This window comes from Cucumis sativus, unplaced genomic scaffold, assembly GCF_000004075.3.
Source record: "Cucumis sativus cultivar 9930 unplaced genomic scaffold, Cucumber_9930_V3 scaffold145, whole genome shotgun sequence".
In the NCBI taxonomy this organism is placed as follows: Eukaryota; Viridiplantae; Streptophyta; class Magnoliopsida; order Cucurbitales; family Cucurbitaceae; genus Cucumis; species Cucumis sativus.
The window spans coordinates 1-5,476 of NW_022279545.1; the positions used below are offsets into that span (position 1 = coordinate 1).

At 35.3% G+C, this 5,476-nt stretch overlaps 1 long non-coding RNA gene across 1 annotated transcript; it reads left to right on the top strand.

The window, feature by feature from the left end:
* The first annotated feature begins 4,791 nt into the window (after positions 1-4,791).
* Positions 4,792-5,417, top strand: LOC116405774. The gene is made up of 2 exons (XR_004218864.1): positions 4,792-5,130; positions 5,306-5,417. It is a non-coding gene; the product is annotated as an uncharacterized LOC116405774 (long non-coding RNA).
* The last annotated feature ends 59 nt before the right edge of the window (positions 5,418-5,476 follow it).

Genomic DNA, 5,476 nt, shown 5'->3' on the forward strand with positions numbered 1-5,476 from the left:
CCGCCTTGAGATCAATCTTCGAAAATATATTAGCCCCATTAAGTTCATCAAACAATTCCTCTACTACTGGAATAGGAAACTTGTATGGAACGGTCACACTATTCAACGCACGGTAATCTACACAAAACCGTCAACTACCATTTTTTTTTCACCAACAAGACCGGGCTCGAATATGGACTAGTACTAGGTTTTTATGCCAAATGCCATCATTTCATCAACCAATCTTTCCATCTCCTCCTTTTGCTGGTATGCATATCTATAAGGCCGAACATTGACTGGATTAGTCCCCTTCTTAAGATGTATATGATGTTCAATGGTACATTGTGGTGGCAACTCTCCAGGCCAACCAAAAACATCTTCATTCTTAGCTAACACGGCTGGAATAGACTCATGAGTGGTAGGCACTTCATCAACCCCATACATCGCTACAAATGCCATTCCACCTTCCAAAGATCTACACTCAATCAGAAATCCTTGATCAAGTTCTGTCCATGTCTTCATCATGTGCTTCAAACTCACCCTAGCCTTCGTATGACTCGGATCTCCCCTCAATACAACCTTCTTCCCATTTTGTATGAATGTCAAAGTAAGTTTTCACCAATCTACTTCGGTTACTCCTAATGTATGTAGCCATTGCATACCAAGAATGACATCCACTCCCCCCCAATTCCAATGGCAGAAAATTATCCACAACCTTCCATTCACCCAATAGCAGTTCCACTTGTTTACAAATTCCCTTCCCTTTTACAGCAGATTCAGACCCCAAAATAACCCCATAATCAGAAGTTTCCTGCAACTGCAACAACAATTGAGTTACTAACTTTTCATATATAAAATTATTGGTCGCGCCGCAATCTATCGATACTACTACTGACCTTTCTCTAATCATACCTTTAATTTTCATAGTTCCAGGGTTTGTTAATCCCACCACCGAATTTATTGACAATTCGATCACGGGTTCTTCTGGTTTAACAACTTCAGTCTCCTGTATTTCAGTTTCCACTTTTGAGTCCTCTTCTTCAACTACTCTAGTTCTTCCCCATTTGCCCCAACAACTAAAACTCTAAGTTCCTTATGATCTTTCACGTTACACTTATGGCCCACAAAAAATCATTCCTCACAGCGAAAACAGAGACCTTTCTCACGTCTAGCCTGAAATTCAGCATCAGAAAGTCGTTTTAGTGGTCCTTCTCGTCGATTAGGTTCACCAGCCACTCCTCGAATTGTAATCATCCGCATTCGAACAATCCCTCCTGACTTATTATCATTAGAAATCACAGGAATTTGAGGTTTAAAGGAAGCAGAAACCTGGAATTTTCCATCCGCTGCACGTTTGAAACTTGATTCTCCCATTATCACTTCTCGGTTCTCAATCTTTTGGGCCAACTTCATCATTTGAGCAAGCCCCATAGGTTCCCAACATTCCATGTCTGCCTTAATCCATGGTTTCAAACCATTCATAAATGTTTCTTCTAAGACAGCCTTTTGTAGAAAAGGCAATGGTGCTACTGATTTATCAAATAAATTCCAATATTCTTCCACTGTAATATCTTGCTTGATCTTTAAAAATCTTCCCAGAATTGATCCCTCACGACTCGATCGAAATCAAACAATAAGTCTCTTCTTTAAATCGTCCCAATTAACAAACGGTTCACGATCTTCATGAGATCTATACCAATTCAAAGCTGCTCCATCAAAACTAAGAATGGACACAATCATTTTCTCTGACTCACTCAGTTTGTGTATCTGAAAGTATCTCTCAGCCCTAAACAACCAAGAATCGTGATCATTTCCCACAAAAACTGGCATTTCAATTTTTTTAAATTTGCTTCGGTCGCCCGCAGAATCTTCACCCTCCAACTTGGTATGTTTTTCCTCAGATTTTCCTCCCATCATCGTCCAATCACTGACATCAACCATGCTGTCAACTCACTTGATGATCCTTCTAGTACTTCTTCCATCGTTGTCTTCCCTTTGATCATTCCTTCAATATATTTCAACAGTGTTTCTGGTTGCTGTTGTTGCTTCTCAGCCTGTACTCCTAACCTCTCAATACTCTTCGCCAAAGATGACATGTTTTCCTTGATTGTTGGCAGATCATGTAATTCTGCTCGAATGCCGGATATTTCTTGATCTACCATTTCCAACTTTTCCTCAATTCGCTTTTGAGCCATGATATAGAACTTCACAGATTCGATTTCTCCGATACCAAAATGATAGAACACCAAATAGTGTGTTCTACTAATTTATTAATCAGCCAAACATTTACAGAAAACAGGTTCTAACACAGTCTTGAAAACAAAGTACTCGACAATTTGGAAGACAGAAATCCCTAAAAGAGTGAATATCACGCTTTGGAGAATGCGAAATGGACTATGAACTGTGCAGAAGTTTTGCAAATGAAACCTCCCTTTCTCAGTTTATCTCCTCATGTTTGTCCCTTGTGTTTGCATGCTTTAGAAGATTTACATCATATTTTCTTCTCCTGCTTACATGCAAAGAAGTGTTGGTTTGGCTTACTTGGCTATCTTCATTTGAATTGGGTTTTCGACTATAGATTTAGGAGAACGCGGTCCAGCTTATTTCATGTCCCATTCTCAAGAAGAAACCAAGATTGATTTGGTTAAATGCAGTAAAGGCCATTTTACCATAAATTTGGTTTGAACATAATCAACTAACATTTCAAAATAAAGCTTCCTCTTGGACAACTCGAGTCGAAATGGCTAGAATCAATGCTTCTACTTGATGCTCTCTTTCAAAAGACTTCAAAGATTTCTCCATACAAGATATAAGTCATAACTGGCCGACTTTCATTTTTAATTCTTAGTCCACTACTGTACTCTTATTTTATTTCTTTTGGATTTCTAGTGGTCTTAAATCTATGTTGTATAGTTATTGGGCAGTTTGTATGATCTATTCTAAACCTTGTCGTTGGTTTAGTCTTTTGGTTTAAGTCTCGATATGGTGAGAACGCTAAGTGGGTGTCAACCTAGATGAGATGTCCGAGTGCACTAGCTGATCCTAGGGCTTCTTTGTATTATCTTTTGTCTTGTCTACTCATTTTCAGCTTCATGAAGAGGCTCCTTTCCTATTTCAAAAAAAAAAAAAAAAAGGTAAATGTGTGATTCTTATAAAGTAAATTATCCTACAGATTAAAAGTTTGAACTTAGACTATTCCAAGTGCTTCACCAAATCTTAAATATTTGAACCAACTGCACCAACTTTGCACAACACAACAATGTAAAACACATTAACTACTTTCTCTTTTATGCACATTATATATCAAATAAAAATATTAGAAGGGAAAAAATGGAAAAAAGACTGTGTTAAGAAAGATGGATGGAAACCTTATAATGATACATATTTTTACAAATCCAGATGTACGGGTGCTCGTGTGTGTTCAATAAAGTAAATAATAGAAAAATTTTCAAACAAAAACCAAGCATAATAAATTTCTATGACCATTAAGACATCCATATTCTTATCGCTTCTCTCCCACGTTTCACGAAGGCCCTCAGCCATCTGCCAGTTCCATTTGAATTATTTTTGATAAAGCCCATTAAAAAAAAAAAAAGTTCAAAATGCATGAAAAATGCACTTTGAGACCTAAAATGACAACCAAGTATGCAAGTGAAACAAACTTAGTCTTAAACAAGTCCCAAAATGGCAATCAAGTGGGTAAGGTCAACAAACTTAGTATCTCTTGATTTGAAATTTGAAAAATATTTGTAAGGTGTGATAAATTCAAAATCAAATCATTTTATGTTTATGTCGTTGAATTTAAAGAAATCAAATGATTATAAATCAACTTTTAAAAAATTAAAAATTTGTTTCTAGACATCCATATTCTTACCGATTAAAATTCAACTTACATATTCTCTTTTTTACTTGATATCTAAAATTTACATATACTTTAAAATTTATTTCTTCTCTTTTCATTTTTTTTCTCATATTTCATTTTTCAAGATTTAAATAGTTTTTTTTGTTTTATCTGTACTTTTTTTGATAGGTTATGAGTTATGAGCTTATAGTTTAGCCGTGTTAGGTCGTTTTGAAAATTCAAGTGATACTCCAAGGTTATTCTTGGAATATTCTTTTACATTATATTTGTTAAATCACTATTTAGTTTATTAAGAGCTTGATAAATAACCACTAAACTAAAACCATAGAGGATAATTGATAGACCACTAGTACATGTTCTATCACTAACTAACCGACGGTAAAACTTTGTTATATTTGTGAATATCTTCAGCAATTTTATCATTTAAGACAATTTTTCGTATAATATCGACATGAACATCGTAAGAAAACTCAAATTAAGTAAGTTAAATTAAAAAAAAAATTGTATGAATGTTTTGAGAACCATTAATTATAAATTCAACATTTTTGAATGAAAAATTGGATTGGTTTGTGGTGACGGCTAACATGCATGTCTAACAATTATTTTCAATTTCTAATACTTTCATCCATTGCCAAAGTTGGAAACTAATGTTCACAATTTTTTTATCTTATTAAATAAAATTTCACATTTCTTGAAAATTTTGGATTATAATTATTTGAAAAACAAAATATATATTTTTTGCTTTATCGTTACTGAAAATTTTATCTCAATTTTTACAGTAAAATTTGATTTTTTAGTCTAAATTTTAAAAACAAAATATTTGTTTTAGTTATAAAGAAATTGTTTTGGATTTTAAATGGGTTTTATCACAAATAATTCAAATATATTTTAATCCCTCATCTCCCCTTCTCTCTCACTCACGTTTCAAATTTCTTCCCCTACTTCTTCTCTAACGGCTATCTCTCTCTCTCTGCTTTCTCGTCCTCTCCCCTTCTCTCATCTTCTTCGTCTTCCTCAAAATCGCCGATTCACGGCCATCTTCTTCTCCTATCCCTAACAGCGCCGGATTTCTCAACTGTCGATCGAGTGACAATCGTGCCTGCCTGCTTGACAAAGCCTTTTCGGTCTACCAATAAAGGAAAAACGATTGCTGGTGACACGAAAGCTGTGCTCAACGCTCTTTTTCCTATTCCACTGCACGTCGTGGTCTTTCCCTTGCTGGTTGGATGACTACTATGGACGAAGAGCACAACTACTTCCAGTCTCTGGTCGATAAGTACCCAAGGAAGGTAAATTCCAGCGGAGAAAGTCGAGAGCTCCTTAGTTGATCACAAATCCTTCCAAATTCTTTGTTCGTAGACTAATTTGAAATCCTTCCAATATGGATCCATGCTGTCTTTTATATCCATAAGATACCAATTAGATTGTGTTAATTATTGTTTATAAGAAAATATTTGTGTGCAGAGTTGCAGTGGGTAAATCTTAATGGCTGGCAGAAAATTGGTTCGGGATATATTACTCTCAAGACAAAGTATTTTTTATCAGTTTACTTCCCATGGGGTATTTGCTCTTCCTATGCTTTATCCTTATCGCATCTTTTTCCGCTGTAGTCTTCATAGGATGGATTTCTGTGGT